At 32.3% G+C, this 11,225-nt stretch overlaps 1 long non-coding RNA gene across 1 annotated transcript; it reads right to left on the bottom strand.

Moving 5' to 3' along the window:
- Window positions 1-796: 796 nt before the first annotated feature.
- LOC148880186 (uncharacterized) lies at window positions 797-11,038 on the bottom strand. The gene is made up of 3 exons (XR_016104868.1): window positions 10,954-11,038; window positions 1,437-1,547; window positions 797-1,315 (listed from the first exon to the last, which is right to left on the bottom strand). It is a non-coding gene; the product is annotated as an uncharacterized LOC148880186 (long non-coding RNA).
- Between the last annotated feature and the right edge of the window lie 187 nt (window positions 11,039-11,225).

Genomic DNA, 11,225 nt, shown 5'->3' on the forward strand with positions numbered 1-11,225 from the left:
CACGCAATATGCATGTTCATGCATATTAGATATATCGATGATTTTAGCCTTGCATATTCTAATTTTTAGTTGTTTTTAACCAATTTAATTAATAGAACTGGTATCTTACAAAGTTTAATACCACGGGTTTTAATAAATTCAATTGATTTAAACATACTTAAAATTTTCAAATAGGCTTAATTGGGCTGACCCAATGGATTTTCCTGCTTTATGAACCTCTTTTAATATTCTAAAAATCTTATTTTATCCATCTTCATTTTCTTCCTCCCCAATTAAGAACAAAAAACAACTAACGGTTTTTTCGTCACCAATGCTCTAGTTAAAGAGGATGAAAACACAAGTTAAAATGGTTTGGAGGTCCTGAGAAAAGTTGAACATGAAGAAAATGAGAGTCTCCATTCCAAACCACCCCACTTACTGATTCAATTTCAACCCAAATCTATGATCAGCTCATTTAGCAATCTGCACCTCACTAATGGCGCCCCACACATGTCCTATAGCATATCCCAACCATGTACTGGGAATATTTCCCACTGACAACTTCAGGAAATGTTCCCCAATGCATGCTAATATGTGCATGTGGGCGTTTGTGGGGTGCAGAAAAAGAACATAGCATATCATAAATTTCATTTGGTTACTATTTTTATTATGGAGAATCTTCTTGTAGAAGTCATTGGAAACATACTATCCGGGCTTGGAGCTTTTAGAGATGTAGTAATTGCATCTACAATTTATCGGAAATGGTGAGAAGCCTGTTGGAATCACCTTCACACACTTTCATTCAACTCCATTGACTAGCTAATAGATTGGAGATCCTTATAACCCAAAGAGTATTCCATACAAATGGTTTATAGTGCTTATCTAATTTTGTGGATGAATTCTCAGCTAATCCTTGCCTAACTTATGTATACTCAGGAAACCTTATGTCATTTGCTGTATAACGCTTAGACAATCCCAAATGTTAACATTTTCGAAAAGTGTGGTAGGTAGAAACTATATGTGTTTGGTATAGGCTCATAATTCTATCACAGATGTTAAAACAACTTACCAGAAATTCCTATGCCTGAAATCTCTGTCATTAAGTTATGTCAATATCTTAGGTTTAGATTTGAGCCTTCTTCTCAGTGTCTGTCCAAAGATTGAGGTGTTGGTTCTTATCATTCCGGAGATTGCAATGTTAACAGCCTGGCTCCGTGAAACTACCGCTAGCCTCCGATCGACTCTTCTAGCCGGTAGTACCACTGTACCGGTACCTTCCATTGTCCGTAATGGAGTTTCAATGAGTCCGAATGCCTCATCAAAATGCAGTCCCAAACTACAATGAAGAGTGCAAAGGTTAAGCAAAAATTCACAAATGTAAAGGGAGAAGGCGAATATCTGAAATCTTTGACAATGAAGAAAATTTCAAGAGTCCTTCTCTGATGGGGCGTGCCTACCTCTGATGATGATCTTGTTGGTGCCTTTGATTGTTGTGTAAGAATCTATTGCTCTTATTGGTGTCTGACCTTTAGCCATGGACTGAGAGGGAAGAAAGTGGACGCTGAATGCTTGCACAATTGAAGACAGATGGGTCAGGGAGTGGGAATGGGATTTCTCGAAATTAAAGAAATTAATTAGATACCATATGAGCTACGAAATTAAAAAATGCTTTTGGTTCAATCAGCGTCGATTTGACAAGATATAAAATTAAAGTGAATGTTGTATGTATATATGCATGTATATTATGAGTCGACCTTCGGTTGAACCTCTGACCCGTGAACTCTGAACATTAATACAAACTAAAATAATGTTTTGTTGGGTTTAATACTTTAATTTTCTCTTTAGGGTTTAACACTTATTTTGTTTGTTAACGGATTAATGTGACCAACCCCCATCTTATTTTAGCCTTCTAAATCTGGAATTAAACCATGCCTTAAGTTTTCTTCATCATCTTGAACCTAAGAAAAAGAGAGCGGAGGGAGGAATGTAGAAGGTGGTTGCTACTCTAATTTGGTCTGTTGGTGTAATGTATATTTAAGTCCATTTGATTTGAAAAGACTTAGGTTATATTTAAGTCTTTATAATATTATCATTTACAATGCCCAAAATGTGTCAATTTTACAAATAAGTAGATTTAATGCAAGATTAAGATTAAAAGTATGGGTGTCAAATACTAATGGTGTCTTATCGGGTCAAACCCATTTTACCCAATTATAGACCTATCGTTGTTGTTCATAACTAGTTCTACACATCTACTGGTTGGGTTAGGACCAGGTTTGCCTTGATCTAAATCAAATCTGACCCATTCACTTCACTATACATATTTGGGGTTTAAGGGGGTGTTGGATACAGTGTTTGCCAAATTTAATGAATTCAAGCATGATATAGTTAAAATTCTCAAACTCAATTAAAACTCAACTAGTGAATGACCCCATATTAAGTAGGGTAACTAAATGTGTTTATAATTTAGTTTGAAGTTTACTATTCAGTTATCAAAAATTAAATTAAAAAAACTAATATGGGTCTTGTATCTTTGTAATTGGCAATCTATTCTGACCTATTATTTAAAACCCACTATTAATTTATGTTTTTTTATTCAATTTAAGATATTAAATGAGATCTTATTGCTAAGCAATAACCCACTTTATTTGGTATTTACTATTTATCTAATAATTCTATTTTGAGCTATTCCTTTTTAAATGTTAAATTAGGTTGCTTCCTAAAAGTTAAATCAACTTTGTAATTAATAAAGTACTTTCTTTATTAATAACGACTATAATTCTAACTATTAATGAGTATTGACAATGATCGTAAACTTCAAACTAAATTAAGTAACAATATATTCTTATTATATATGCACTTAATTTGTGTATATCAAGTAAATAATTTGTAATAATTAATTTTTTAATATAATAATAATTGCTTTTATAATAATAGTATTAATTATAATAATAACATTAATTATAATTACTTATAATAATAATAATGTAAATAATTAGCACTAATTATATATTTATAAAATAATTAATATGAATTAATATAAATATAAAATGTTTATATCCCAATTATTACACGAATAAATACTTATATTACTAATATTATAAGATAGACATTAATATTAATGATTTGAAAACCAATAACGTTAATAATATATTATCTGCTAAAAATAATATTATTAATTATAATTACTGATATTAAATAATCTTCATTATATATCGATAATGTTAGTAATTATAAATTGGTAATTAAGATTATTAATGAATCTGAATATTAATCATAGAAATAATTATAATATTAAAATTACTGATTTTAATAGCAGTAATGGTAATAATAATATTGAAAACAATAAATGACTGAAAGTGGTTCTTTTATTAATAAATTGACCAAAATTACTATAAATATCAATAACTACTTATTACTAAAAAAATATTGATAATATGAAAACTAATGACAATGTTAAAGATATAAATTTAATTTTACTGAAATGAATTTTCCAACGAAAGTTTATCAATAAGTTTTAATTGTGAAATTTATATTTATTAGTATTGTAATTAATTATTAAATTTTCAGTAATAATTGATCAAAATTACTGAAAACATTAATAAATACTTATTGCTAAAAATTACTAATAATATCAAAATTAGTGTAAATGTAAAGAAAAGAAAACCATCCTTTAATATATATAGTTATTGTTAGGTACGTATGTGAATGACCCCGTACTAAGTACAGGGAAATGAATAATTAAAATTATTTATATATTGATCATCAGATTTTGAATATACTAACTTTTCAAACTTAAGATTATTTGATTATTGCAACTATATGTATTCATACTCCTCAATAGACAAGTAATAATTTTATAAATAATAATGAACTTATAATAAAGGAAAAAGTGTAATGAGAGCTGTATGAACAATTAAGAAAGAAAAAAAAATGTCATTTAACTGGGAAATTATAATTTTAATATTAATGATTATAAAATCAGAAATGTTAATAATATGTTAATAATTATTAACTAAGAATAATAATATTAATAACTAACATTATTGATATAATTATCATTTAATTATTATTAATTCATATGAATATTAAATAACTATTATTAATTAATATGAATATTAAATAATCATTATAGCATTGTTATTAATTATCAGTATTTAATTAAACCAGGTTTGGTTTAAAAACAAGTGCAATTAACTATTGTTAATTATTATTAACATCGTTATTAATTATCAATAATTAAATATAAGTACTTGTTATTAATTATCAATATTTAATTAAACAGGGTTTGGTTTATAAGCAAACCGAATTAATTCATGTTAATTATTATTAACATCCTTGTTAATTATCAATAATTAAATATAAGTACTTAATTAAACTGGGTTTGGTTTAAAACCGAACCAATTTAATAAATTATCAGAAAAACACTAAAATCGTGGTCTATTGGAAATTGGACCGACTTAAATACATTAGATTGGTTAAACCGAACCGAGTCGCTAATAAGTAGCACTCTCACAAAATTAAGAAAGACTTCAAATCGGGCCAGACCTGACCCGAACTACCCATATACTGTCCTTCTTAACCCGAATCCAATATGCGAATGTTGGGTGATCACAGCCAAAACTCGACCACCGGCGGCTTCATAAACACCGTCGTATGAGCCTCCCGGCCATTGGCGGCCAAACGTAAATGATCACCGGTGGTCGGTGATCTCATCAAATATATATGAAGAGCCGATGGTCGCTTGTATTAAAAAAAAGCATCCCCTGTCTGGTTGAAACTTGACCACCAGCGGCTTGATAAACACCATCAAATAAGCCTCCTGGCCACCGGCGACCCAATGTACATGATGTAAAACAAAATATATTTCCCAAGACATGTTTCTAAACATTCGAAACACAAAACAAAATTATTACCTCTGGCCATTGTCTTTGTTGCTTGGCAAGATACCTTTTCTCTCACTTTTCTCTCTATTTTAGATGGTGTAAGTGAGCAGAAGAGAGTAGTGAGAGGACCAAAGTAATGGGCTTATATAGCCGTCTACCATTAAAACAACTTTAGAAAGAAGAAACTGAAACTTAATTTTGCATTACTGCCATCATTTCGCACCACAATTATGTAATGTTTTCACGTTATATGTTGCACCACAATAACATTATTAATTGGTGCAAATGTAACATAAAAATGTTACATTATCCCACTTGGTGCAAATGTTAACTAATAACCTTCATGAGAAAACAAAATACATGAATCATAGTGATAGGTCCTTTAAATGCCAGTAATATCAACTATGTATTACAATGCATTTTACTTCCCAAATTCCTCATGTTGTAACAACATTTAATGAATAAACCTTATGTTTATTCTAGGTCCACAATAAAGCACATTTTCTCAAATAAATTAAAGTGCACACAAATATGAGAAAACATCTGAATATATAAGAGTTTCACCAATAATCTGAATGTATATATGCAATTACAAAGTAAAAACAAGTCCCATTCTTTCTACATGATCCTTGAATTTCAATGGTAACATGCCCTTAGTCAAAGGATCAGCAATCATCAACTCACTGTTGATATGCTCAATGGCCACTTTCTTTTCTTTAACATGTTCTCTAATGGCTAAGTACTTAATGTCAATATGTTTGCTTCGACTCCCACTCTTATTATTCTTAGCCAAAAACACAGTAGCTGAGTTGTTGCAGAAAATCCTTAATGGCCTAGAAATAGAATCCACTACTTTAAGCCCAGAAATGAAACTCTTAAACCATACACCAAGCGAAGTAGCATCAAAACAGGAGACGAACTCGGCTTCCATTGTAGAAGTGGCTGTCAAAGTTTGCTTAACACTTCTCCATGAGACAACTCCACCGACTATAATAAAAATATACCCATATGTTGATTTACGAGAATCAACATAGCCAGCAAAGTCTGCATCAGAATAGCCAACCACATCCAAGCTGTCCGTCTGTCTATGCATAAGCATGTAGCTTTTAGTTCCTTGGAGATACCTCATGACTTTCTTTGCAGCTCTCCAGTGGTCTATACCTGGATTACTTTGATATCTCCCTAATATCCCAACTGCATATGCAATGTCAGCTCTTATACAAACTTGAACATACATAAGGCTCCCAACTGCAGAAGCATATGGAATATTTTTTATGGATTCTCTCTCAAAGTCATTCTTCGGGCATTGATTCAAACTCAACTTATCGCCCTTCACCATGGGAGCAACACTTGGTGTACAATCCTTCATCCGAAATTTCTCCAAAACCTTGTTGATATAGGTTTCCTGTAATAGACTTAAAACACCGCGAGATTTATCTCTATGGATCTTGATGCCAATGACATAAGATGCCTCACCCAAATCTTTCATATCAAAGTTTTTAGAGAGGAATTGTTTCACCTCAAGCAGCATACCCTTGTCATTAGTTGCAAGCAAAACATCATCCACATATAAAACGAGAAAACAAATTTTACTCCCACTGACCTTCTGATATATACATTGATCCATGGGTTTTCAACAAAATCGAATGAAGAAATTACTTCATGGAATTTGAAATACCATTGACGGGAAGCTTGTTTTAAACTGTATATGGATTTTTTAAGCTTACAAACCAAATGTTCACCATCACTAGAAGAGAAACCTTCAGGTTGTTTCATGTAAACCTCATCTTCTAGATCATCATTAAGAAATGTTGTTTTCACATCCATTTGATGCAACTTAAGGTCGAAATGTGCAACTAATGCCAAAATAATATGAAGAGAATCCTTCTTAGATACAGAAGAAAATGTCTCTATGTAATCGATTTCTTCTTTCTGAGTGAACCCCTTAGCAATGAGTCTCGCTTTGTATCTCTCAATGTTCCCTAATGAATCTCTCTTGGTCTTAAAAACACATTTACAACCAAAGGCCTTCGCTCCATTAGGTAACTCCACAAGATTCCAAACTCCATTGCTTTTTTATGGAATTCATTTCTTCCTTCATAGCATCATCTCACGAATTAGACTCTTTGCAACTCATGGCTTGTGAAAACGTTTTAGGATCATTTTCGGCTCCAATGTTAGATTCTTGTACATACACTATATAATCACTAGGAACTGTTGATTTCCTTTCACGAGTAGATCATCTTAATGTTGGACCATCTTCTCCTTGAGAAGCTTGTGGTTCAACTATTTGTTCAGGAACTTGAGGTAATTCCTGAACTGGTTGATCCATTGGAAGATTCTCAACAACTTGTGGAATTGGCTCTTCAGCATTTATTTGAATTTGAAGAGTGCTATGAACTATTACCAATCTATCTGAAATCGTGGAAGATTGAATTTCTGTATGATCATGATTAGGAATTAAGTCCATGAACCGATCACTCCCACTGATCATGTCATTTTCTAGAAACTTGGCATTTTTTGATTCCACAATCCTAGTAAAGTGAGATGGACAGTAAAATTTGTAACCCTTAGGCATTTCAGCATAGCCAATGATAAAACCACTAATCGTCCTTGGGTCCAGCTTTTTCTCTTGGGGGTCATATATTCTTACCTTAGACGGATATCCCCAAGCATGCATATGTCACAAACTCAGTTTCCATCATTTCCATACTTCAAAAGGTGTTTTTGGGACAGCCTTGGTTGGAACACGATTCAATATATACGCAGCCGTCTTTAGTGCTTCAGTCCACAAAAATTTAGGAAGATTGGAGTTATTAAGCATACCCCTCACCATGTCCATCATTGTTCGGTTTCTTCTCTCTGCAACACCATTCTGGTCCGAAGATTCAAGCATAGTGTGTTAGGCAACAATCCCTTGTTCTTGAAGAAACTTGGCAAAAGGACCAGGTGTTTGTCCACTTTCAGTGTACTTACCATAATATTCACCACCTCTATCAGATCTCACTATTTGTATTTTCTTCCCAGATTAGTTCTCTACTTCAGCCTTAAAGACTTTGAAGGCATCCAATGCTTCATGCTTGTTATGAAGCAAATACACATACATGTATCGTGAGTAATCATCAATAAAGGTGATGAAATATTTCTGACCGGGCATATCCATGTCTAGACAGCATATGTCAGTATGTATGATTTCTAATATGTTTGAACTCCTTTTGGAACTCTTCTTAGACTTGTTTGTCTGCTTACCCTTGATGCAGTCTACACAAGTCTCAAAATTAGCATAATCAAGAGTACTAAGTACTCCGTCATTTACCAATCTCTTAATTCTATCTATAGAGATGTGACCTAATCTTCGATGCCATAACATAGAAGAGTCATCATTAATATTACGCTTCTTAGTGCCAGTATAAACATGCATTGAACTATTAGTAGCATCATTTTGTAAGTAAATACGATAAAGACTTCAGATAAAATACCATTTCCAACACAACTTGATTTATAAAATAAACTAAAAGAGTTGTCTTTAAAAGTAAAGGAAAAACCAAACAGCATAAGTCTCGAAATAGAAATCAAGTTTCGTGAGAAACTTGGTACATAAAAGGTCATTTCTAAAACTAAAACAAAACCACTACTTAAAGTTATGGTGCATGTTCCTATAGCCTCCACATACGAGCCCATTTTGTTGCCTGATAAGATGCTCAACTCACTTCCCATTGACTTCCTTAGGTTTTGCATACCCTGCAAAGAGTTTGCAATATAGATTATAGAACTAGAATGAAGATAGATCACTTTTCTTCTCAAGCCACTTCTTGAACTTGGCATAGTCTTTCTTTACGTGTCCCTTCTTTTTGCAGAAGAAACACTTATTCTCCTTCTTAATATTAGCTTGAGGCGGTATTTTACCTTTCCCCTTTTGATTAGCCTTAAAAGTGGTGGCCTAAGATTTGTCAACTTTGTTATTCCCATTGACCGTGGCCAACATTGCACTTTCACCCAATTCCATCACAAGCCTCTCCTCTTCTTGAACACACATGGTCATTAATTTATTAATGGACCATTTATGCTTATGTGTGCTATAAGAGATCTTAAAAGGCACGTACTGTTGTGGAAGGGTGTTCAAAATAAAGTGCACCAGAAAGGACTCTGATAAGTCTACCTCAAGTTTTTTCAGTTGAGCCGCTATGTCCCACATTTGCATAATGTGCTCACGCACACCCTTAACAGTTGTGAGATGGAGAGAAGATAATTCCATGATTAGTGTGCTTGCCAAGGCCTTCTCTTAAGTGACGAATTGATCGTCAATGGCTTTCAGCAAGTCGCGGACTTTGTCATATTGTTCGATAGAACCACAAATACCAGTAGTTTGTTCAGTTACAGCTGGTGGTTCGTCTTTCCTTATAGAATAATCAATGTCCATCCACCCTAAATGAAGGAGGATTCTTTCCTTCCATATCTTATAGTTGTCACCCCGAAGTTCAGGAATGTCAAGACGCATATTAGAGTAAGTAGTAGGTTGAGGTACTGTAAAATGTTCAAATGCTTGTGTCAAAATTTGAGGCTTTCAAAACTTAATTGCATGTGTTACCAATGTAATACATGCACAAAATTAAATCTAATGACATAAAAATTGACTGTGGGCTAAATTTTTATTCAAATAGATCAATATGTCTTTACAATAGAAATTTCAAATTATTTACTTTTTGAGTACTTTATGAAATAATTTGATTTTCTATTGTCAATGATAAAACTACCAAACTATATTCCAGTTCATAATCCCTGTGGGTAAATTATGAAAATAATCTGGTATTTTATCCTAATTAATTATATAGATATAACAAAATTTCCTATGGGATAAATTTTATTATATCAAGTATAATTAATCACAATTTATATGATATTAACTTAATATATAATTTTTAATTAATTGAAGATGTTGTGGCTACTCTCCAATTAATCAAAATTATATTAATCACTAGACAATTTTTCTTATAGTGTTCCAGGCTCTACTTAATGCATAAGAACTATTATTCCTTATGTGATAAGAATGATCACATAATTCATGCATAAACTTAATTTGAGCAATACAATAAAAAATGTCCAAAAATAATTGCTTATGTGCTGAAATAACTTAAACAAAAATTGTATCAATAAAATAAAATTATACATACAAATTCACAAAATTTAGGCACATATATAAAACTAAACACTAAAAGTGTTATTTTTAGGTAACTACCAACATATTGTAGCCAAAAACAAAAAATATTTATGCACTAAAAATAGCATGCATAATGACAAATTAAAATTATACATGCACAGAATATAGTTATTTATCATCTCATATCAGAAATAGTTAGAGAAACCCAAAGCAGCACATTTAACTTAACAACCCAAGACAAATCTCACCTACTAACCCAAACAAATAAAAACTAGTTATAATCCATGTAAAAAGAAAATTGAAAGGAGATAAAGCTATCTCTTCTCCTCTTTACCCGCTTTGGGTTTTGTTTGTAACCAATCAGATTCTCTCCTTTCTTTCTTTTATATGTCCCCTTCGTTAGACAGTGTAGAAGGACGGGAGAAGAAGAATAGAGAAGCAAGACAAACCAAAAACAGAAAGAGAGCTTTTCACATGCAAACAATCGTGTAGTGTAGAGACAACGTTGGGTTGTTTGGGCTGTGAGGTTGTTGTTCCGTTGGGGAAGCAAAAGCATGTTCAGCTCGTCTCCTACCTTTAGCTGGGTCGTTTTTGACCCGTTTTCTAACCCGGTAAATCCTGGTTCATAATCATCATTTAATGCACCGTTCTCCATGAAATCAATCACAAAATTCATAGAAATCACAGTACAAAAAACGATTCCTAATGATATTTTTCACAAAAAAAAAAAAAGGAATTCAAAATCAAAGAACCCATATTCAAAATATATAAGTACTGAAACTGTAACAATTTTGTTTACATGTGAGCCAATCTAACATTACTAGGCAGAGGCAAAAGCAAAGCTCTGATACCAAATGTAAAACAAAAAAAAAAATATTTCTCAAGACATGTTTCTAAACATTCCAAACACAAAACAAAATTATGGCATACCTCCGGCCATTGTCTTTATTGCTTAGCAAGATATCTTTTCTCTCACTTTTCTCTCTATTTTAGATGGTGTAAGTGAGTAGAAGAGAATAGTGAGAGGACCAAAGTAATAGGCTTATATAGCCGTCTACCATCAAAACAACTTTAGAAAAAGAAACCGAAACTTAATTTTGCATTACTGCCATTATTTCGCATTATTGTCATCATTTCGCACCACAATTATGTAATGTTTTCATGTTACATGTTGCACCACAATAACATTATTAATTGGTGCA

Source organism: Nelumbo lutea, chromosome 1 (assembly GCF_056320005.1).
Source record: "Nelumbo lutea isolate HS-2025 chromosome 1, American lotus-T2T, whole genome shotgun sequence".
Taxonomy (NCBI): Eukaryota; Viridiplantae; Streptophyta; class Magnoliopsida; order Proteales; family Nelumbonaceae; genus Nelumbo; species Nelumbo lutea.